General features: G+C 38.5%; 1 protein-coding gene across 1 annotated transcript in view; it reads right to left on the bottom strand.

The window, feature by feature from the left end:
* Positions 1 to 25292, bottom strand: part of PRELP (proline and arginine rich end leucine rich repeat protein) — a 46849-nt gene extending 21557 nt beyond the window's left edge. The window contains exon 1 of the mRNA XM_070745405.1: positions 25121 to 25292. The gene's annotated coding sequence lies outside the window, so the exon portion shown is untranslated. The remainder of the gene's footprint in view (positions 1 to 25120) is intronic.
* Positions 25293 to 25823: the final 531 nt, after the last annotated feature.

Here is a 25823-nt window from a genome sequence, read left to right as displayed (position 1 = left end):
ATGTTTCAGCATACAAAAACATAGCACGCCTTATGATCACAGAAAGGAAAGAATATTACTCAGGCCACAAAGCTCAAAGCATTTAACTGCTAATAGACATTGCATTTATCATTTAGACATATGTGAAGCAAACAGATGGGTTGTTTTGTGTCCAAAAGCTGTCACAACAACCAGCTTATAATCTTAGCTAGACAAAACAATGCTCATGTCCTAACACTGGTAATACTCAAACACAAATGTGTATTTGGCAAATGATAGCATGCATTGCTTAAAAAAGGGGAAAGTGTATTACCTAGTCAGGATATAATGAGTTCAGTAAGGTTACTTTCTTGTATTCCTGGTGTTCTCCTACTGGGCATGTGAAATTCCTGATGGTTTTGAAATTAGGATTTTTCTTCACACTAATATGTTTTGATAACAATGTTATCAAGTGTCTGTACTGAAATCCACATTGCTTTAGAAATATGTGGTGAAAAGGAGTAAATAGAAAATAATTAACTTAGAAATTCTAGATTATGCTAGACCTCTTAAGACATTGGAAATATTGACTGAATGGTTTGTGAATGGTTTGGATTTCATTCAATCGTATGACATTGGTTTAAGGTTGGCCCCAAATTTTATCTTGTCGAATCTTGTGATATGGGACAAAATAGTTGGATGCCATAGCTTCTACAGTATTTCAAACTTAGATTGTCTACAGTTGACCTCTCCCCTTTTCTAAGAGGTCTGTAAGGAGTCTGCATAAGTGCACCATTGTACCTACCATTCCTGTCCTACTGTCCTTTTTTATCTATTGTCTATTTTATCTATTTTTATCTATCTATCTATCTATCTATCTATCTATCTATCTATCTATCTATCTATCATCTATCTATTATCTATTGTCTTTTTTATCATTACTTTCTATGTTATGTTTATATGTTTATATAAACTACTATCCCATACTTGATTGGCAAATAAATAAAATAAATAAATAAAATAAAATATATCCAATATTGGGGAATTAAGATCCATAAGAGCCATCAAATATACAGGTCTCTATACAATACTCACATCTACCTATGTAACATAGTATCTTATACTCCACAATATTAGCAACACTCCTTATGAATAATGCCACAAATTGGACCATGGAGTCTTTCTAAATGAAGCAAGCATCTGCCACTCCCCTTATGAGAATCCACAAGTCTCCTAAATTGCATGCTCTGGACATTTTAAAGAGATTTTTAAGAGAAGATTGAACTGCCACTTGACTGGTGTGCTATAGGGTTCCTGCTTGGGCAAGTGGTTGAACATGATGGCCTTCATGGTCCCTTTCAGCTCTAACAATAAATAAATAAATGAATGAATGAATGAATGAATGAATGAAAGAAAGAAAGAAAGAAAGAAAGAAAGAAAGAAAGAAAGAAAGAAAGAAAGACACAATTGCTGGACAATGGTGAATACCATCTAGGGGATTTACACTTGTGCAGTTCCAGTCATTATATTGTATATAGAGTTGATATAGTGCGTTGAAATAAACCTAGAATGAAGTAGAAGTAATAGAAACTTTAGATAGGAAGAGCAGAAAAATAATAATGAATCATGCCCTTCATCCATGCAATGATATTGACAGACTCTATTTATAAAAGAGCTTGGGAGCTGTTGAATATTGTAAGTACACCAGATAGTTGAAGAAGAAAAAAGAGCACTATCTGAAGGATACTGAAAAACACATATTGACTCTACTACACCATGAAGACTTGCTGAATACTGAAGAAACTAAACTGGTGGGTGGATAAGGACCAAATGGAGAAATGTCTATGGAAATTCTCCATCATCCAGATCATAGTTGTCCCAAAGGTAGGACAACTGGACTTCCTTGATTTTTCTTTGAAAACATTGTGCTTCACAGCAGGTTTGAAAGACACCATCCAATACTGTATCTTGCTAGAATTAATTTATTCAGAAAGTACGGGCATGGAAGAGCTGATACCACAATGTTTCCAATAATTTTTCTGTCATTTTAAGAAAAATATTGAAAATTTCTAGAAATGTATTTGAACTGATTTGAAAGGATTTTGGGGACATTAAATGTAAAGTTCATCAATTTAAAAGTTGAAAACAGGAAATTTTTCCCCCTTTGACCTACTTAAGTTCCTACTTAGTATTTTCCCCCCACAGTAAACTGGGGACAATCTGTCATTTACTGTTCTTCCCTAGTTACTCATGACCTTCAGTTTATCTCAGTTCTGCCTTTCTGCCTTCCAATTATGTGCCATTATGAATATGACTTTAGATTAACCTCTATTTTTGCATTATCTGTACAGTCTTACTCTGGTTATAAATTTAGCTGGACTTCTCACTTTGATATATATCAGAAAGGAGCATGATAAGAAGCCGAGCTATTTTCTAAAAAATATGAAGGCATCTAGAGAGAGAAAAATCACTGGATGTTACTTGCCCTGGAATACTTGCAGAAACTGTCAGAAAAATCCAACAATTGAAGCCTTTTTATCTAAAATTTAAAAAACATATCGCTCCTGCACTGCATATAAACATAGACTAAAAGTACTGAATAGCCACGATCTTGCTTCCTTAAGATTTATATCAAGCAAAGTGTTTTTTCAACTTGATATTTTTTTTCATATGATGGATGAAATAAGATGTGACCTGACAAAACTGTCTACATGAAATTAAGCAAATGCAGAAGACAAGAAGTTATAAACAAAGATATTTTAATGGATTTTTAAATTAGTGTTTGTATTATGCAGAGAAGATTGTATTTCAATATTCATAAGTATCAGCTAAATAGAATACAGCAGGGGGCATGGCATACAACACTATAATTTATTTAGCTAAATAGCTTAATCTGAATTCAATTACCTTTTGAGTTTATTGAAGTCTAAAAATATATGCGGGATAAAATGAGTTTCACTAAATATTCCTGACACATGATATGTTTTCAGATAACTCCAGTGATAATAGAAGGCACAATTGCTGAAACCCAACAATTTCTCATTATAGCTTCCTAAATATAAAGGATAATAGATTTGCAATTAGAAAATGCATTTACTAGGTAGCTGGAGTTTAATAACAAATGTCATCTTTTGAACAAAATGTTCAAGTCATCAGACAAGATTCCTTATCATGGAGAACAATTTATAATGGATAACAAAGACTGCTCTTGGATAGAGTGCAAATTTGTAGGCAGATGTCAGTCTGAGAGGGCGGTATATAGGTCTAAATGCTAAAAGCGGTATATAGGTCTAAATGCTATTCATTTCATTTCATTTTATTGGATTTGTATGCCGCCCCTCTCCGTAGACTCGGGGCGGCTAACAACAGTAGTAAAAACAACATGCGACAATCCAATACTAAAGAAGCTAAAAACCCTTATTTTAAAACCAATCATACATACGAACGTACCATACATAAATTGTGGAAGCCTAGGGGGAAAGAATATCTTAATTCCCCCATGCCTGATGACAGAGGTGGGTTTTAAGAAGCTTGCGAAAGGCAAGAAGGGTGGGGGCAATTCTAATCTCTGGGGGGAGTTGGTTCCAGAGGGCCGGGGCCGTCACAGAGAAGGCTCTTCCCCTGGGTCCCGCCAAACGACATTGTTTAGTTGACGGGACCCGGAGAAGGCCAACTCTGTGGGACCTAATTGGTCGCTGGGATTCGTGCAGCAGAAGGCGGTCCCGGAGATAACCTGGCCCGGTGCCATGAAGGGCTTTATAGGTCATAACCAACACTTTGAATTGTGACCGGAAACTGATCGGCAACCAATGCAGACTGCGGAGTGTTGGTGTGACATGGGTATATTTAGGGAAGCCCATGATTGTTCTCGCAGCTGCATTCTGCACGATCTGAAGTTGCTATATTAGAGTGAGCAAGTGCCAAATGCTTTTAATTGCTCCTCTTTTTCGAGTGGCTTTGAAGACATCTAAACTCTAGACAGATGAATCAAGATTGGAATTTCATGAAGAGTTTGAATTAGGACAGAATGGTTTAGAGCTGTTTGCTTCTCTCAAGCAAATGAAAAGAAATCCTGAATTTCTCCAATAACCCTGGATTTAGCCTTTATCACAACTCATGGTGCAATCTTAACACCTGGAAGGTAGATCAAATATCACATGAAAATATTGGGGCTAACAGCAGCCAGGGACTGTTAAAACAAGGGTTAATCACTACATTTCTTTTAAATCCATTTTCAGATAATAGTCATATCTTCTGTGTTTCTACAAGGTCCAGATTTTATAAATGATCTTCTTTTGAAAATCCTGGCCTTCTGGAGATCACAATTCCGCTCTTCTGGAGAGAATCTATTTGACCTAGCCAAAAGGCAAAAGAAGACTGTATCCATGACATTCAGGCAATGGAATTTCCTGCTCCAAGACAACATGTTGACTTTTTTCTTCATGCAGTTTAAATGCCAGATTGCCACATTTTTATTCCAACAAAGTTTATTTATTTTATTTATTTTATTAAATTTCTATGCCACCCAACTCCCTAGGGATTCAGGGCAGCTAAGTTATGTCTTCTGACGCTAGATGGTCTGCTTATGCTATCTCCTGAACTTTTGTGGAAGTTCTCAGTCATCCAGATTATTGTTGTTTCAAGTGTATTTTTTTTTAAAGGCAACTGGACTGTTTTTTCTAAGAAAGAATAAAATGTTTTGCTTTTCATCCAAGAAGCTTCATAAATCCCATGTTTTCTTTGTTATTTCTAGTTATTAAACACTTGTGCCACAGTTCCCTCTAAGCTGAGCAGTGAGCAATCGCTCACTTAAAAATCATCATCAACTCAGAGTTTTCCAAACCTGCCCAGAAGCCGAGAGGGAAAGAGTGAGAGGGAAGGAGAGAGAGAGGAAGAGAGGAAGAGAGAGAAACAGATAGAAAAAAGAGAGGAAGAAAAAGAAAAAGAAAAAGAATGGGAGTAAGGAAGAGAGAAAGAAAATCAAAATCTAGTTTGAAACTAGCTCAACTATTTAAGTGGCATTTTGATATTGATAGAGTTGCCCTATTATGAGCTCACTGTTATAGACACACAGTACAGTATTTTATTTTGAAATTCTCTGAGGCAAAACAGGGTGGGTTTTTTATTTGTTTGTTTGTTTGTTTGTTTGTTTATTTATTTGTTTGTTTGTTTATTTATTATTTCTGTGCCACCCAGTCCCGAAGGGACTGCCGCTCAGACACTATACTTTTCCGCCCACCCCCCAAAAAAATTAGAGGGAACACTTGTCCTAAATTATGCTGTCTATCTCATTTAAGTTGGAAAGGTAGAATGTACATTTGTAATTGATAATTGAAATAATAAAATGTAGCTTGACATTGCTCATGACTGATCATATATACCAATTTCATTGAAGCAAAAGAAACCTATATATTTAGAACTTTTGTCCTAGTTTGGATATATGGCATAGTGTGATATTTGAAGCAACTCCATTCCATCACCATTTACTATCCTTCAAAATCCTTCAAAAATAACTTGAACATATTTCTAAAGAGTTACCAGTAGTACAGTGCTGAGAACAAAGAAAAAATGATTGTCTTGCTCTTAACTGTTGCAGGCTCTATAAGCACAAGAACCTTACACATAAAATGGAATGAAATAAAATTATTAATATGGTTATGATGTCTACAGTTTTCTGTCAGTGAGGGGCCACCTGCCGCCCGCTTCTGGTATTCTCCCAGTGGTGGGCGCGGGCATGCATCTGGCACAGGCACGCATGGCTGGCATGAGATTCTGCTTCTGCACATGAACACAGAAGCGAAATCTCTTTTTTTAAAATATTTTTTTTTATTTTACAAATGTGACATACAAGAAAAAGGAAAATAACATACATAAAAACATATATATATACAACATTTGGGAAATGAAAGTTTCCCCACTTTTTTTTAATATTTGATCAGAGAATTACACTTCTTTTACATAATATTAATTTTTGAATGCTTTTATTTGACGTGTTGCTTTGCATAAATTTTTATTTATTTATTTCTTTTAGCCAATCATAAAATTTTGCCCATGTTTTATAGTAATCTGATTCTTCTTTTCCCTCTAATCTTTTGGATAGCCTGTCCATCTCTGCACAGTCTAGTATTTTTTTAATTATTATGTTTTCTTCCGGTATTTTATCTGTTTTCCACTGTTGGGCATATACTATTCTGGCAGCTGTTAGTATATGAATAACTAGGTATCTTACTTCTTTTTCTATTTTTTAATTAAAAATACCCAATAAATATAATTCTAGTTTTTTTTCTCGATTTCTTCATTTGCTATGTCTTTTAACCAATTTGTTATTTTATTCCAAAACTTTTTTGCCTGTGTGCATGTCCACCATTGGTGGTAGAACGTGCCTCTTTCTTTTTTACACTTCCAACATATTGGAGAGGTTTTTGGGAACATTTTTGCAAGTCTTTCTGGTGATAGGTGCCACCTGTAGAACATTTTTAATTGGTTTTCCTTGAATGCGGTCGATCTTGTCATCTGCCAATTGTTAATCCATAATTTTTCCCATTTTTCTAGTTCAATTGTGTAGCCAAAATTGATTCCCCAGCTTATCATATTCTCTTTTACAATTTCCACTACAGAAGCGAAATCTCAGTGAGGACATTCACACATGTGAGATTTCTGTGATTTTCGCCAATTTCTTTGCTTCCGCACAGGCGCAGAAGCAAAAACAGCCCCCAAATTGCCAAAATCTCACATGTGTGAGCATCCTCACATGATATTTTTGCTTGATGTGCATGCACAAAAGCCAAATCTCACAAGGGGGCATGTTGGAGACTCTCAATTGTGCATGCATCACCATTTCTGCTACCGGATCGTCGATCCCGACCGTTCCGGTAGCAGCCCACCCCTGGTTTCTTTCAGAGCTGCACCTTCTAAAGCTTACCAAACCCAGCCCACCACAGACCAGTAGATATGAAGCTGAAGTCTTCAATGAAACACAGCAGCAGCGTTTCTTGCAAAAATATATTTACTTCTTATTTACACTACTATCTGTATTCTACCTTACTATACATAAGTCACTACTAATATATTACTATTATTATAACTATCTCAATTACATCAACTCGCAGGAACCAACAGAGAATAGCAACAGCAACAGGGAATTTAACAACAGGAAAATCACCAGCAAGCAAGCAAGGAGCTCTTACATATTTATATATCTCTTCCCCAATAAGGTTTCTGCATACTCAATTAACTCAGAAAGACTCAGCATTCTCCTCATAGTCTGCATTGGGATATTACCTTAGGATATTGCTAAATCCAGACAGTTTCTGATCTCTTCCAAAAAAAGAAGAGATGAACCAATGGAGCCTTGCCTGTTTCATCCCTGAAGCTTTACCTGAATGACTAAAGAGGAGATGTGAAGCCAACATTGTCCTTAGTAGGCATGACAAAGAATAACTGGGACTGGAAAGAAAGCAAGAGATCCCTTTAGTGGAGAAAGAACTTATTCCTATGTTCTTTAGAGGAGCTTCCTTGGCATCTCAGCTGATCCAGAAGTAAACTGATTCAGTTGCCAATCAACAAGAAATTGGCATGTAATGACATAATTGGTGTGCCAGTCCTAGACAATGCAACCACCTCTGAGATGCCCTCAGAACCAATACAAAGAAATTGATGCTAAAAGAACTAAATATATACGTCCCCAACATGGACATAATAATATAGGATCTATGCCTTTGAGTTCTTTTTTTAAACGCATGTTTGATTTTATCTTTCTTTTATTCCTTTACATTGTTCTTTTCTTTAACTATTACCAGTATTTCTTTCGTGTTTAAAATCTTAATAAAGTTATTTGAAAAGAATGAAAGGAAATCAACAAGACTAAATATATTGATCCTGGGCTCATGCTTTTGCTTGTGGTCGGTAACCATGGCCATGCTAAGATTTTCCCATTATTGCAGGTATTTTTCTAGAAGTCTACTTTTTTCTCATAAAATGGAATGGGAGCTCCCTGTTGGGTTGTTGCAGCATTAAAAGAACAATCTATTTCCCATTCCAGTTGTTAGTTTAAATACACACCCACAAATTGCAAAATTGTTTGTCTAAGAAGAAATGAGGATATACAGAAGGGAGAAATAAAGCACCATGGGACTGCTGTCATATTGCATTAGCAGAAAGCTTGGCTCCTTTTATAACATTTTGACTAAGCTGATGCAATACATTCCTGGGACTCTTAAGTAACTGACTGACTTCTTCCATGACGAGATTCTGTATCTTTTGTCTTTCCCCTTTCTAAGTTTGTTGACATCTGCCTCACTTTGATTCCTGCTGTTTCCAATAGAAAATCTTGGCCGTGGACACTAATCTTAGCACAAAAATAGCTGTGTGTGAAGATCTACTTACTAGTTATATCAGTGATGGCAAACCTTTTTTTTCCTTGGGTGCCGAGAGAGCATGTGCATGCATCCATGAGTAACCACACCCATAATTCAATTCCTGGGGAGGGCAAAAACAGCTTCCCTTACTCCCCAAATGCCCTACGGAGGCTGGAAATAGCCTATTTTCCAACTTCTGGTGGGCCCAATAGGCTTGTGTTTTGCCCTTCCCAGACTCCAAAGGCTTCACTGGAGCTGGGGGAAAATAAAAATACCCTCCCCATTCCCCTGGAGGCTCTCTGGAAGCCAAAAATACCCTCCCAGAGCCTCTGTGAGAGCCAAAAATCAGCTGGCCAACACATACATGCATGCTGGAGCTGAGCTAGGGCAACGGCTCATGTGCCAGCAGATATGGCTCCGCGTGACACCTGTGGGACCCGTGCCATAGGTTCACTATCACTGAGTTATACCATAAAACCTTTCTGTTCTCTGCCTCAGCATGCACCCTAATAAAATATCTGAGCTGTAGTAAGCAGAGGAAAAAAATGTGTGAAAATCTCAAAGTGCTATAAAAACATTGATTTTTTTTCCAGCAAAATCTTAAGAGCTTTTCATTCTGGCTCCCTTCTCTGGAGTTTTTCACATTCCTGAAAAATATCAAAACGACATTACTTTACCAGAGAAAACATTCAACAGGGATTCGATGATGGACACTAATTTAGATAGAATTGGACTGTCAATATCTAGTAGGCTTGATGGCTGTATCCTATGTCTTGAATACCAGATGTTAGAGCATACTAGTTTAAAATATCTCAGTGGTTGCCACAAAGAAGAAGGAGTCAACCTATTCTCCAAAGCACCTGAGGGTAGAACAAGAAGCAATGGGTGGAAGCTGAACAAGGAGAGAAGCAATTGAGAACTAAGGATAAATTTCCTTAAAGTTAGAACAATTAATCAGTGGAACAGCTTGCCTCCAAAAGTTGTGAATGCCTCAACACTGGAAGTTTTAAAGAAGATGTTGGATAACCATCTGTCTGAAGTAGTGTAGGGTTTTCTGCCTGTTGTTGTTGTTGTTGTTGTTGTTGTTGTTGTTATTATTATTATTATTATTATTATTATTATTATTATGTCAATACAACACAACAAACGAGATCACTATGCTGGATTTCATATTTCATCACCAGTCAGGCACTTCCCAAGCACCTAGGACTGCATGATGTAGCGGGGAATTATGTTTGCCGATCCCAGTAAAGCTGCCTTTTGCAATTGACAGATGGAGATTTTGTCAATTCCTATGGTTTTTAAATGTCCACTGAGATCCTTTGGCACTGCACCCAGGGTGCCAAGTACCACTGGGATCACTTTCACTGGCTTATGCCAGAGTCGTTGCAGCTCGATTTTTAGATCTTCGTATTTCACTAATTTCTCTAGCTGCTTCTCCTCAATTCTGCTGTCTCCTGGGATTGCAATGTCGATGATCCATACTTTCTTTTTCTCCCCAATCAGGATGTCTGGATTATTATTATTATTGTTGTTGTTGCTGTTGTTGTTTTGTTGTTGTTGTTGTTATTATTATTATTGTTATTGTTGTTGTTGTTATTATATGGTTTCATTCTTTCTGCATGTGTACCTGAGCTTTCAAAATGCATCTGGGTAAATATGTCCTATCCAAAATGCTGAGCCTAAGGGAGAGGACAAACATGTCATCACACCCACAAGAGATCTAAGTCCAGCCCACCATCAATTTCTTATCAAGCACCAAATTGCTTTAACCTTTAGTGGTTCAGATTCTTGTAGAGCGCTTAAGCTTGCAATAAATCTTTATGCACAATTGAACTGTCTGGCTGTCCTCATTTTTCTTACTCTTGACAGCTGGACTATCTGGATGCACGGGCTGAGCAAGCCTTGTTCTTCTTACATTCTTTCAACTGTAGCTCACCCTTAGGGTGAATAAATCACATGTCCAAATGTTTATGTTACACAGGAGTCTTTTAACTGAAGGGTAGCCAGAGGACAGCCCTCTATTTTGAAAACGTTTTAAATCAAGGGCTTTGAAATTGCCACTCATGTTTCATTCTCGAAGCATACAAATCACCAAGTCAGAATCTTCTCTCCATGTCTGAACTGGATTGTAATGCAACCAATTGTCACTGTAAATGTGCACGTGTACATAGATGTAAGCAAAGGAAAATATGCAGTTCTATTTTAATGAATGTCATCTTTGAGGCAATATGTAACTGACTATGTTATGAATAAACAACTGCATATAAAATGTAAATACTTTCATTTAGAGTTTTCCCATAAAATTCATAGTTACAAGAGAGCTGCTAATCTATTTTGAGTTTGTTTAGTTTTGTTTATGATGATGAAAACTCTGATGATGTCATGTGCTTCTATATTTATGCAGTTGGGCTTTCAATAATATAATACATATTTGTCTACTAGTTTAAATAATATATTGTGAGTCGAACTGCAAATTATAAAGGGTAAAAGACAAAATTAAGATTGAGCATGTTACACATAAACATAAGGTAAACATGCTAAAGTACAATCCAGAGAAGGTCACAGTTATATTTAGCTCCTAAAGTGTGAGTTAGAGATGGCAAACTACATCTTTCTTTTAAACCATTTACTTAATTGTAATGAACATGTTTTGAATGTATAACATTAGATTTGGTTCCACCTTCAGAGCAACAGAGTTCTAGAAGAAACAAGACATTCTAGATTTTAGTATGTTTTTGTAAGATGATGATACATTTGTAAGCTATGGCATGGTTATATACATTTGCTTCTTAATTATGATGTGAGATCATTACTGCATTTCGATGATGGAGCCAATGGGTTAATTTGTGCAGAAAATATCAACCCCTGTTGCAGGAATGAACAAACCTTAACTTGAATAATAATTACAAGATTAATTCTTGTAATTATGCTCCCAAATGATCATCCCCCCCCCAAAAAAAAGGAAATAGAAAGAATCAACCTTTTGAAATGTCACATTTAAGACACTATCTGAAAAAGTCTCTTAAATGTGAAACAGTACCCTGAAATTGTGTGGTGTTATGGTGTTTGGGTTTTTAACCATGGAAATTGGAATAGGTTGCATCCCAGAACTTGCTAATTTCCATTCCTAACTTTTTTTAAAAGATGCCAAAATGGAAAAACTGTTAAACTAATCTGCCATTTCAACTTCCTGTGATATCATTGTTAAAATTAATCTCGAGTACAGTCCTGCAATGGCTTGGGAGAAATTGTAGCCTCTTGATTGTGTCCTGGAGAATTGTTTCCTATATTCAGGGGGCTGGTCAACTTTTCCCAACTTGGCATTTTGTTGATTTATTAATTTATGTATCAATAAATCAGATTTAGAAACCACCCATTTCCCTCATAGAAGGACTCTAGGCAGTATATATTTTCAAGATCTATTGAGACTGCATCTCCCTAGAATTCTCACTCAGCTTGAAGCATATTGGTCTAAATCAATGGGATATAAATAAGTAATCCAAACAAATTAAATACTGGTGACAGATCTCTGCTGGATAGTTCCTTTATTAAAATCTGTATTTTTAAGATTTTAAATGTCTGACTTATCTAAGTCACATTTTAAACCTATATTCAAGTAGTTCCCCTTATACCAAGTGACTCTTTAATCATTTTAGTAAGATTAATTCTACATTGATTGTTTTACTTGGTTTTAAAATGCAGCAACAAGAAAATAAGAATGACTGGCTGATGTTGTATGTTTTTATTTTCGTGTTTGTGTCTCTGTGTGTGTGTGTGTGTGTGTGTGTGTGTGTGTGTGTGTGTGTGAGTGTGTGTGTAGCATATAAACATACTATATACTAAATATACTAAATTTATACTATATAAATTCCTGTATGTCACTTACATTCAGGTAACAATTTAATGGACAATGGAAGAACCAACTTTTGCTCTCTCCCCCCCCCCATCCCACTCCTATTTTCTTTCTTTTTTTATAAGCATTTTTGTCAAGCACTTACATTCTGCAGAAAAGCTACTCCTACGATGACATCCGATCTCTGCATTAGCCAAGATAAGGAGATTTTCAAGTAGAAATAAGGCAACTGATAAAGTTCTGGGAAGGTTTTTTCCCCCACATTTTCCTTTACTTGCTTTCCCCCCGGATTCATTTAGCATAGATTGGATTACTCTTACATAATATATAAGCAATCTAGTAGGTGAAACATTGAGTGGTTGTGTGGGGAACCTGGTGCTCTTAGTAACCAATATGTATGTGCAAGCGATGTTTTCACTTCAGTACAGAGATGCTCTAGAACAGTGTTTCCCAACCTTGGCAACCTGAAGATATCTGGACTTCAACTCCCAGAATACCCCAGCCAGCATTCGCTGGCTGGGGAATTCTGGGAGTTGAAGTCCAAGTATCTTCAAGTTGCCAAGGTTGGGAAATACTGCTCTAGAAGTTTACACAGTCTGTCATTCCTGAGAAAATGAAAATAGAGATGACTCCAAACTAAGGGAATGCATTTTTCCCTGATCAAGAGCGCAGTAGACACTACTGATATCTATATTGCAGGCTAATAGATATTAGGTCATTTTGTACTTTGAATCCTCACTATCATCAGAGAACACATTCAGAAAAAAGTAAAAGAAGAGATTACTTATTCCATCCTGTTTAATGAGACACTTACAGTAAGTTAGCTTCCTGATGTGCCAAGAAGTCACTGTTTTATTCCAAGAAAGAATTAAAAGCTAAAATGAAATAATGGGAAAAAGCAACAAATCTTTATAGAATATGGTGGCTGTTTACTTTTCAACTGCCTTTACTCTTATCTATGAGGAAGCAGTGACAGCCACCAGCTGCGTTCCTCACTTTGTTATAAAAGCCTACTTTTAAGGACGTTTTTCTTTGCTTAAAAACACACACAGACACCCATATTTTTCATTGTGGAAGTTGAGTGGAAAAGCAGCTGAATCTTATATTAAACACAAGGACAGAAAATACATTTTTAACCATTGTTGACATCAGCAATCTAACTTATGTGATGCAGACAGTGTAGTTCTGACTTCCAGCATTTTACAATGATTAGCTTGTGGGGCTGTAGACCAGTGTTTCCCAACCTTGGCAACTTGAAGATATCTGGACTTCTGGGGAATTCTGGGAGTTGAAGTCCAAATATATTCAAGTTGCCAAGGTTGGGAAACTGCTGTAGGCATAGCATTTATTTATTTATTTATTTATTTATTTATTTATTTATTTGTTTGTTTGTTTGTTTGTTTGTTTGTTTGTTTGTTTATTTATTTATTTATTTATTTATTTATTTATTTATTTATTTATTTATTTATTTATTTATTTATTTATTTATTTATTTATTTATTTATTTATTTATTTATTTATTTATTTATTTATTTATTTATTTATTCCAATACACAATGATGGTTTTAGTGGGTATACAGTGATCCCTCGATTTTCGCGATCTCGATCTTTGCGAAACGCTATATCGCGATTTTTCCCACCCGATGACGTCACTCTCTTCCTTCCTTTCTCATCTTTCTTTCTCTCTCTCTTTCTCTATCTTGCTTCTTCCTCTCTCACACTCTCTTCCTCCCTCTCTCATCTCTTTTTTTCCTTCTCTCTCTTGCTGGCAGGCGGCGGGCGGCGGGCGGGCGAGCGGGGGCATCAGCGAGGAGCCGGGGTTTCCCCTTTGCGTGGGTGGTGGGGAAACCCCGATCTTCGTCTGCTCGCTGCTGCTGCGCTGCCGAGCAGATCAGCTGCTGGGCAGCCGCAGCAGCAGCGAGCAGACGAAGATCGGGGTTTCCCCGCCGCCCACGCAAAGGGGAAAGCCCGATTCGGCTCCTCGCTGCTGCCGCCGAGCAGATCAGCTGCTGGGCAGCCGAAGGAACCTTCCCTGGGTCTTCCCCTTTGTGTGGGCGGCGGGGAAACCCCGATCTTCGTCTGCTCGCTGCTGCTGCGCTGCCGAGCAGATCAGCTGCTGGGCGGCCGCAGCAGCAGCGAGCAGACGAAGATCGGGGTTTCCCCGCCGCCCACGCAAACTCCACCATCTGCGCATGCGCGGCCATGGAAAAAAGGGCGCGCATGCGCAGATGGTGTTTTTACTTCCGCAACCCTACATTGCGAAAAATCGATTATCACGAGGGGTCTTGGAACGGAACCCTCGCGATAATCGAGGGATCACTGTATATCTATATACACATAGTAAAATGCATGATGAAGGTTATAGAGGAGATACTCATAGTAAAATATATCTAAGAAATAATAGAAAGTAAGATATAGTAATAGAACATATCAATGAAAGAAGAGATATAGGAATAGAAGAAAGGTATAGGAGATATAGGAGAGCAATAGGACAGGGGACGGAAGGCACTCTAGTGCACTTGTACTCGCCCCTTACTGACCTCTTAGGAATCTGGATAGGTCAACTGTAGATAATCTAAGGGTAAAGTGTTGGGGGTTTGGGGATGACACTATGGAGTCCGGTAATGAGTTCCATGCTTCGACAACTCGGTTACTGAAGTCATATTTTTTACAGTCAAGTTTGGAGCAGTTATATTAAACACTAGGACAGAAAATACATTTTTAACCATTGTTGACACCAGCAATCTAACTTACGTGACGCAGACAGTGTAGTTCTGACTTCCAGCATTTTACAATGATTAGCTTGTGGGGCTGTAGGCCAGTGTTTCCCAACTTTGGCAACTTGAAGATATCTGGACTTCAACTCCCAGAAATCCCCAGCCAGCAATCACTGGCTGGGGAATTCTGGACCAGTGTAAATCAGAGAAGCAGGGAAGGTGTCATCGCTCAATCCCACATAATACCTGTTGACCTAAACAGGGATTTGCCTTTTCCAGTTCATTTAATTATGATCCTTCCCCAAAAACTGGTCTGAAATTCAGGGAACGGCAATTAAGTGAAGCCACCAGCAACACCAAGCCAATAACAAGGAAGGACTGGTGCTAACTCAAAAGAATGGGCATGCAGGAAAGGAAGAGAATAATGTCTTCATTAAGGTCTTCACCCTAGTTCCCGGCACTTCTGCTTTAATGGCCTGTTTGGCTATTCCTCCCAGGACATGAATAATAATTGTGGAAATTAGTGGAAACAGAATGAAGAAGGTAGCTGTTCTATGAATTCAGATACTCATCTCACTGGGTGGCTGCCATTTCCTCCATCAGGAAATTATCCTGTTGGCACTTCTGAAGAGCAAACTGTGTGGCAATGAATATGCACATGGAAAGTCATTGCATGCTAACAGCTCACCGCAGGGAATGACTCCTTTTCATTTCCAACAGTAACCACGGTATTTGTTGTTTATACAGTACGAGTCTTAGTTACAAATAACAAGTGCACATTTCATTGTTATTGCTCGAGACATCCTGATGTTAGGAGGGTCCAGCTATGATTATTTGGCAATTCTACTCTTCAACTACCCAGTTTTTCATCAACCAAATGAGTCTATAAAATCATTTCCTCATGCTTAACATAACCAGCCACTTGTGTATCAATACAGCTTTTGCTAGAGTATTTATAATCTCCTTGATATTCTGGCTTGCTATTGGAATGTATTAGCTTCACTGCAACAAGTAAAAAGGGGCAAATATTTTGAGCATTCCCATTCCAATTGGCTGGTAAGTAACCAATGTTTTCTATTTCTCACTCAGAAATCTATCAATAACCAATCAAGATTATATAACTACAGTGATACCTCGTCTTACAAACGCCTCGTCATACAAAGTTTTCGAGATACAAACCCAGGGTTTAAGATTTTTTTGCCTCTTCTTACAAACTATTTTCACCTTACAAACCCACCGCCGCCGCTGGGATGTCCTGCCTCCAGACTTCTGTTGCCAGCAAAGCGCCCGTTTTTGCACTGCTGGGATTCCTCTGAGGCTCCCCTCCATGGGAAACTCCACCTCCGGACTTCCATGTTTTTGCGATGCTGCAGGGGAATCCCAGAAGGGGAATCCACAGTGCAAAAATGTGTGCTTCGCTGGCAACGGAAGTCCAGAGGTGGGGTTTCCCAGTGAGGGGAGCCTCAGTGAAATCGTAGCATCGCAAAAACGCAGAGGTACGGAGGTGGGGATTCGAGGACTTCGGTGTTTTTGCAATGCTGCGATTTCACTGATGCTCCCTTCACTGGGAAACCCCACCTCCAAACTTCCGTTGCCAGCGAAGCGCTCGTTTTTGGAATGCTGGGATTCTGCTGCTGGGATTCCCCTGCAGCATCGCAAAAACACAGAAGTCCAGAGGTGGGGTTTCCCATGGAGGGGAGCCTCATCCCAGCAGTGCAAAAACGAGCACTTCGACTGGCAAAAGGGGAGAATTTTGGGCTTGCACACATTAATCACTTTTCCATTAATTCCTATGGGAAACATTGTTTCGTCTTACAAACGTTTCACCTTAAGAACCTCATCCCGGAACCAATTAAGTTTGTAAGACAAGGCATCACTGTACATTTCTTTGAGAAGGGGAGGACTGAAAGAAACTTTACATACCATTGTTCCATATTGGTTATCAGGAAAAAAAACCAATCATTTTGTAAAGGATAAAAGTATTGCACAAGACTGTTTAAATTGTGAGATAGAGAGGAGACAGATTAGGGTTATGTAATCAAAGTAGAACGCCAAATTTGCCAGGACATTTTATTGCCAATGTAAACTACAAGTGACGAAGGATTCATATTCTAAGTATAAATTAATTATTTACCGTAAAATTTAAAGTATTTAGACTATTTTAGCATTTTGTATGTGGGGATGTCCTTAAATTCTAGCTAAGTTACTTTGGCTTCCCACAGGTTTCCAGAGAAAATTCAAGGTGCTTGATCTTACATGGAAATCCTGAAATGCCGTGGTTCATGCCAGTAATTCCTTCTGCTATATGGGCTGTCCTAAAAAGAGTAATTTTTTTTTTTTTGCAGTGATGCCAGCTTCATAAACAATTTTTTTCCTCCTGTATTTTAGAGAATTAACAAATACTATTTTAGAGAATTAACAAATAGTTTGACTGTTTCACCTAAGCTGGCTTGCATTTATATAAATTATATATTTACATAAATCATTTTCTTTAATAAAATAGAACAAATCAGCTAAAAGCCACTGGGTCTAGCCAAGTACATTAGGAAATAAACCTTCCCCAAGGAAGATTAAACATTTACGACATTCCTTAAAATAATCCCATCAATTTGCCAAGCAAAATGTCTATACTGAGTTTGGGTAGGCAAATCCATCTGGAGGAGAAGCAAGTCATACAAATTAAGCATCTTTCCTAACATGCTTTTTTTCTGGAGTGCATACAGTTCACATCACCCTTTTCTTACTAATTTCTAATATTCAACTAAAAAGCTAATGAAAATGAGAATTGTCAAGCAAATGTTTCAGAATATTCCTTCTTATTTCAATGTTCTTTTAATCTTGCGATAGCCATATCAGGGGTGGGTTCCACTTACCATCCTACCAATACACTGAGTCTGCATCGCAATGTTCATGCACATGCATGCTCACTACGCTTGTGCATGCACGCATCAGAGGGACTGTTTTCCTTCTGTGCATGAGCAGAGGGACAATTTTCCTTCTGTGCATGCTCAGAGAGCATGCAGAAGAGAGCAAAAAAAAAATCACCAAAAATAAGGAAAAATTATGGTGGTGCCCAAATTATGCAATAGGTGGGCCACTACCAGAGCTGTGCACTGGACCGCACTGAGCCATATCATAATCAAAGCCTATCCTGGATCTCACAAAGAAAAGGAGATAAGAATATCTTCATTTCCCTTGCTCTGTAGCAAGGCCAACTGCATAGATAGACCTTTTTAGATTCAGATACTGTTCTTTTCTACGTACATTATTATTATTATTTATTATTATTTATTGGATTTGTATGCCGCCCCTCTCCGTACATCCTCTCTTTATCTTTGGCATTCAAGATGACATTCATGGCAATATTCATTTTAATCTCCTAACAATAACCTGAAAAAGGAACATTGGGTGCCACAGGTGGCACAAACACTGGTTCAAAAGTAGTTTATTCATGCATTTATTTTACATCCCGTCTAGAAACTACACAACTCCCTCATAGAGCAATTCTAGAGTGTGTTCCAAACATAATGTTCCTCTTGTGAACAATACCTTGCTTCTAAACTCAAATTTCTCGTGGAATTGATTCCATATAATATGTCCCCAAGTTCAGAACTGAAGAATCTCCTTGGGTGAGAAGCAAAACATCTTCAAGGAAAAACAAAGTCCAGTTGCTTTTTGAAAAAGCACCTTTGGGACAGCCGTGATCTGGATGGCTGAGAATCTCCATAGACATCCAAATATTATACTTTAATTAAATAGTACTGGATCACTGGATAGAATATGTCTGAACAACTTCTTCTCTATATCTTTGACATAGTTTACCTCACAGATTTAAGAAGATAAATAAGGTAATGCTCTGACAATTTTGCCTAAAAATTTAGGTTTAAAACTAACAATATGTAGCAGCAGACCCATGTCTATAATAAACACATTGGGCTAATTATACAGGAATTTCATATAAAAGCCAACCCCTTCATTCTCGTAAAAGTGTGAAAGAAAATTCCCAAGGATTTCCCTCCATGAACTGCATGGACTCTTACTATAAATGATTCTAGCTAGCTCAGAAACATAGCTCAGAACACATAAATACAAATTATTCCCTGCTTGAACACAATTCCCTTTACCTTATCTAGTATTGTTTGCTCTGATTGGCCATAGCTCTGAGTCTGGAGATGAATTTGGAATACAGTGGTACCTCTACCTAAGAACACCTCTACTTAAGAACTTTTCTAGATAAGAACCGGGAATTCAATTTTTTTTTGCCTCTTCTCAAGAATCATTTTCTATTTAAGAACCCAAGCCCGGAAAAATTTCCCAGGAAATTTGAGAGCAGCATGAAGACCCGGCCAGTTTCCTGTCATTCCCGTTTAATCCTGGCCATCTCTGGCTTTTCTGGGCTGCCAGAGGAGCCTTTCAGTGGCGCTTAAGGAGGCTTTGGCAGTCCAGAGCAAACAAAGCATTTTATTTTTTTATTTTTTTATTTTTTTATTTATTTGTTTGTTTGTTTGTTTGTTTATTTGTTTATTTATTATTCATTCATTCATTCATTCATTCATTCATTCATTCATTCATTGGATTTGTATGCCGCCCCTCTCAGCAGACTCAGGGTGGCTAACAACAGCAATAAAACATTATATAACAAAATCCAATACTAAAAACAGTTAAAAACCCATTAGATAAAAACCAGTCATGCATACAGACATACCATGCATAAAATTGTAAAGGCCTAGGGGGCCTTTTTTATTTGTTTATTCAATTTCTATGCCGCCCAATCCTAAATGACTCAGGGCAGCTTACAACAACAGTATGAATACAATAAATAGATACAGAACAGTAAAAGAAGTCGAACATTATCTAAGGCTAAAACATTAACAAACTAAAACCCCTTTAAAAAAGTTATTATAAGAAATGGTTGTTACACTCATATACATACACACCATTCATACAATTCGCCATTGAAGATGTAAATTTATGGCCCCCAGGCCTGCCAGCAAAGCCAGGCTTTCGTGGCCTTGCAAAAGACTAGCAGGGTGGGAGCAGTACGGATATTGGGGGGAAGTTGGTTCCATAGAGCCAGGGCAGCCACAGAGAAGGCCCTCCACCGTGGTCCCGCCAATCTGCATTGCTTAGTCTATGGGACCTGGAGGAGGCCAACTCTGTGAGCTCTTATTGATCTCTGGGAGGTATGAGGCAGGAGACAGTCCCATAAATAGTCTGGCCCTGAGCCATGTAGGGCTTTACAGGTAATAACCAACACCTTGAATTGTGCCCGGAGACTAATAGGAAGCCAATGCAGTTCATGGAGCAAAGGTGTTATATGTCGCTTCTGCATTCTGGACTATTTGCAGTCTCTGAACACTTTTCAAGGGTAGCCCCAGGTAGAGTGCATTGCAATAATCAAGACAGGAGGAGATGAGGGCCTGAGGGCCTGTGCGGAGAGCCTCCTGGTCTAAGTAGGGCCGCAACTGGTGTAACAGGTGAACCTGGGCAAAGCTGATGGTCAAAACTCAGCTGTGCGTCTAGAAGGACACCCAAGTTGCGGACCCTATCTGAGGGGGACAATATCCCCCCCAGAACAATGGACGGACAGATCAAAGAGTCCTTAGGAGGGAATGCCCACAGCCACTCGGTCTTGTGTGGGTTGAGTCTGAGCCTGTTGGCCCCCATCCAGATCCTCACAGCTTCCAGGCACTGGCACATCACAGCCTTTCTCTGGGCTCTTGGAGAGGGAATAAACCACTTCACTGTGGTGACTCCCTCACGCTGCCTCCCATACACCCGGCGGGAGGTTGCCTCCCGGAGCGTCTGGGCATGGAAAGGCAAAAAGGGGTTCTTCGCCCCAGCCAGGATTCAGCAAAACCAAAGAGTCACCTCAGTGAAAGAAAGGTGTCAGCTACAAAGCGAGCGAAAGGAGAGGAGAGCCCTTCAGCATGGGAAGGAAGAGGCAGCAGCCGCCTTTCAGTCAAAGGAGCAGGGGGTTCCCCCCTTCTCAGCCACCTGGGTTTCTCTCTCTGGTGCAGTGTATGGGAGGCAGCCTCACGCTGGGTGTATGGGAGGCACGTGCTCCTTCTCACCATCTCAGAGTCTCTCTCTTTTTTTTAAGCCTTAAAGTTTTGGATTTTTTTTTATTCCCCTCACCTCCTTCCTTCAGCAGTGACTGTTCTCCTCTTCGTCCTCCTCCTCCTCCTCCCACCCAAATTCTGAGCTTTTATTTCTTTCCTAATGGGTTTTCACACATTATTTCCTTTTACATTGATTCCTATGGGAAAATTTGCTTCTACTTACAAACTTTTCTAAGTAAGAACCTGATCACCGAACGAGTTAAGTTCTAAGTAATGCTACCTGTAAATGCCAGATATTGAACATGGGGTTTTTGCATGCAAAAACATGAGCATCTGTTTCTTTTGGCTTCAGCCCACTGCTTGATTTGCAACTAAAAATCCAATTGTTTATACGATAGGAAAAGAAGACTCTCATTGACCTTTAGCAGTAAGATCGCTGTCCAGCAAGGACAATCCCTGGTTTTCCAAATGCTGAGGAAGTACATTTCAATAGTCTTGGACAAATTCGTTAGTTCTCCATATTGAGCCAGAGCTTACAAAAAGCTAGTAATTTTGCTTCCACTATCGATAATATTCTGGATTCTAGCCAAATGTTTAAGCCTTGCATATTTGTTTTCATACTTCCTCTGCTTGCCAGTGTTTATATGAGTCATAATATTTCTTTTGCTGTTAAAACAAAATAATTTGGAGTCAAAAAACATCTAAAGAACAGGCTAAGTAGGAACCAAACATTCAAATAGGCTTTACAATCCGTATGTGGCAGTCAATATTAGTAATCCATTTCTATTTGAAGAAAAACATCCATTGCAAGGTTTAGCTGGTGAATTTATAGATTATCCCCTGTTGTACTCTCCATTCCGTGCCACCGTGATATCAGAGCACTGAGGGCCACATGTACTTCACAATAGCAGCAGATGTTCAGCTCTGTTTTCAAATGCAGAAAAAGAAGCAATGCTCTCCCCATAGACCAAAAAGTTTAAAAAGCCAAGCAGGAAAGTGCCTGCCTTGGATCGGTGTAACTATACCATTAACCAGTCCAAATTCTGTGTGGGCTGGGTTTAAAAAGAAGTCTCAACTGCAACATCTTTTGTTCTTCGGGGAAGGCTTTCTGCACGGATAGGGTGTGTCCTGCCTAGAAGCATTTGGGATCAACCAGTCTGTTAATTTCTGCAATACTGCAATACACCAGGGGAGAACCTCCCCTTTGTTAATAATTGCCCCTTCATAGCCTAAATCCAGATTTCAAAAACAATAGCATGATTATCCATTTACGGAGGTTAATTTACAGTTTTTGGCCAGAGGACACAAAAACAGGATGAAAAGCTCTAAGAGTTGGAAGTTGTCTCTTCCCCATCCAGTTTCCTATCATAAAGGAGAATCAGCACTGCCTAGTCTTCTAGCTATTTCCCTTGAGAACATAATTTTCCAATGGAATTTCCTGCTCTTTGGAGCTAACAATATAAAATGCATAACTGGGAGGGTAAGAATCCTGAAAAAACAACTTGCCCCCATTTAAAACATGTCCCATAACTCAGGAACCACAGTCCAATTTACAGCTTTCAACAGCCATGAACCATCTCCATTTGTATTTCCGAAAGCTGATGTTTATACTTGTGTATTTCAGAACTGGGCAGTTCTGAGCAAGGCTATCGATCTACTAAAGCAGTGTTTCCCAACCTTGGCCACTTGAAGATATTTGGACTTCAACTCCCAGAATTCCCCAGCCAGGGAATGCTGGCTGGGGAATTCTGGGAGTTGAAGTCCAGATATCTTCAAGTGGCCAAGGTTGGGAAACACTGCACTAAAGGAATACTGACTAACATATCGTAAAGAGCACATTTGTCCCAGAATATATAAATCTCCTATAAATTCAACCCAATTTCTATCTTGCAGTAACTTGGAATAAGATGTCTTTTCTATGATCACTTATATGACCCAGGTTAAGATGGATTAAAAACCAGCAGCCCACTCCATTAACCAATTGTCTATCATGGCCATATTTGATAATGTAGCCATCTATCTTATTCTCATGACTGACGTTTGTACTAGTGATCTCTATGGAACTCAGTTACAGTTTTTTTCTGGCTTGCAAGAGAATATAGTAAAAATGATGAAACATTTCCAAGCACTATCAGTTGAACTTGTGTATTTCAACTTTGTTTATGCAGCCTATAATTCAGTCCAGCTCCCTACGAGGTAAATGCCTGCATGAGTTCTCATAATTGCCTATATCCTTCTCACATTTCAACCTCATTGAATGGGTCCAAAGACGGGCTACAAGAATGTGGAAGGTCTTAAGCATAAAACGTATCAGGAAAGACTTAATGAACTCAATCTGTATAGTCTGGAGGACAGAAGGAAAAGGGGGGACATGATCTAAACATTTAAATATGTTAAAGGGTTAAATAAGGTCCAGGAGGGCAGTGTTTTTAATAGGAAAGTGAACACAAGAGCAAGGGGACACAATCTGAAGTTAGTTGGGGGAAAGATCAAAAGCAACATGAGAAAATATTATTTTACTGAAAGAGTAGTAGATGCTTGGAACCAACTTCCAGCAGACGTGGTAGATAAATCCACAGTAACTGAATTTAAACATGCCTGGGATAAACATTATCCATCCTAAGATAAAATACAGAAAATAGTATAAGGGCAGACTAGATGGACCATGAGATCTTTTTTTGCCGTCAGACTTCTATGTTTCTATGTTTCTATTTGTCTATCTTGCCTTCACCATTTTTTTTTTAACTTGTAAGGCAAATGTGCCCGCCCTTCCCTACAGCAACATTTCTTAATTTCTCACAAGATCACATGAGTTAGATTCAATTACACTTGGAAAAGCAAGGCACAAAGTACATATGTTGCAGGAAAACAGTTCTTCTTTTGGAAAGCACTTGACCTCAATCTATCCAGAATAGACCTGCTGTCCCTCAAGGATCGAATGATTACAAGATACTGTATATCTCATGTGTCTGCTTTGATGCGGTTGACTTCCACTTCGATGGACAAAGGTCTAGTGAAAGTGATGTCCAGGCTCCTGAACAAATCTGAGAACTTGTGGAGTAATACTGGAGAATGTCATCTTTCCCAACCCTCCAATCATTACAGGAACAAGTAATGAGAGAGCATTTGGTCCAAAGAAATGCTAAATCAGTAATGTGCTTTGGAAGGGCATATCTCTAAAGAAACACAAATTTAGCATATGCCATATATCTAAAATTCAATCAATCATTCAATAAACTGCTCAGTTTCATTAACAGTGAGATGAGTAGCATATACATTTAATAAAGAAATAAAGATTAATCTGTCACTGGGAAAAATTGCATTTTTTCAATGGGATGTATGTCTGAGTTAGACATATTTAGGAATCTAATATGCTCAAACTTACTTTGGGTGCCAATTTGCTTTTATTTATTTAAGGATAACAAATACAGTAAACAGTGGAACTTGCTTCCAAGTAAATACATTGCTAGCAACAAGCAGAACAATTCTGCACATACTATTGTGCAGAACTAAGGGGATATTGAAAACTAAGATCCTAGTTTATGAGTATTTAAATGTTTCTTTGGTTCCTCCCTTCTGAACTTCAGTTTCTTGTTACAAAGGAAAACTAGTTTAAGAAATGGAAAACCTGGGTATTCTTTTGCTTTGAGAGGAAGCAAACATCACAAGATTGTTTTTTCAAATATTGTTTTATAGAGAAGCAAATCTTCATCATTGGCTATTCAAAGGAACTCTGAAACTCTTTCTTCTTTCAAACAAGGTATATAGCACTGATAAAACAACTTTAAATGCCATGCAAATAGAATTAATCAGTACCACTTAGAGACTCCTTTCTTAAGAATGTAAAACTTATAGACTTAGAGTCTAGCTCTCTTTCTTCCATCTATTGAATCAGCAGCTTTTCAAAATAAACCTTGCTTTTGTGTGGGGTTCACAAGCACACACGTGAAAACAAAACAAATCCCATGGAAACAGTTTCAACTTTTTAATCACAAACTTCACATGCAAGACTTTCTGGTTGCCAGAAGTTTTATGAGTCAGAAAAGTCAGACAATCAGACATGAAACCCTGCAAAGTAGAGAAAGAAATATCCCATTTGACTGGTGATGAAAGAAGCAGTAAGCTGCTAGATGAGATTATTCCCGAAGAAGACACTTGGTCCAGGCTTACCTATTGACACCTGCCCTCCTCCTGCCTGCCTTTAACTTCCGGACTCTTCCTCCCTCCCTTTTCTCCTCCTCCTCCTTCTTCCTCCTCCTCACTCTGATCCGGTCCTGATACAAATGCAGAGCCTCTTCCAAGCTGTGTGTGTTTTCTCTGGTTTTGTTCCTCAGAGATTCTCTTAGAGAGGGCGGGTGGGAGCGAGGGAAGGAGGAGAAAATCATAACAATAACGTCTTTCTTTGGCAGCCAAACTTCTCAGCGTTTAAACTACATGCATGTCCTCCTGATTTGCCTGTGGGGAAAATCGTATTGAAAAACGTTTCCTTCTGCTCAGGCAAGAGGGCTCCCCACTAGCAATAAGCGAATCATGTGTGGCCATACACATCTGTACATACGCTTATATATTTACTTTGCACTTTACATTTAATATTAGCAGGCTAACCTCGCCTGAGTTTACAATAAAACTATACATAGTACAAACTAGACAGAAAAAAATAAGGACCCAACTTACTTGGCAGGATTTGTGGGTTTGGGCATGAATAACAACAGGTAGAAAGGATCTTATTTTTCTAAATGCAATTGCTTTATTACCCTGTTCTTCAGTTATGCTATGTTTATTAATATTGAATAGCAGTTTAAACTGGAATAAAGTGAAATTTCCTCATCAAATTACTCAATTCTGTTCAAGATCTTGAATTCAAATCAAACCT

The sequence above is a fragment of the Erythrolamprus reginae genome, chromosome 3 (assembly GCF_031021105.1).
Source record: "Erythrolamprus reginae isolate rEryReg1 chromosome 3, rEryReg1.hap1, whole genome shotgun sequence".
Classification (NCBI taxonomy): domain Eukaryota; kingdom Metazoa; phylum Chordata; class Lepidosauria; order Squamata; family Dipsadidae; genus Erythrolamprus; species Erythrolamprus reginae.
This window is presented reverse-complemented; position numbering and strand designations above follow the sequence as displayed.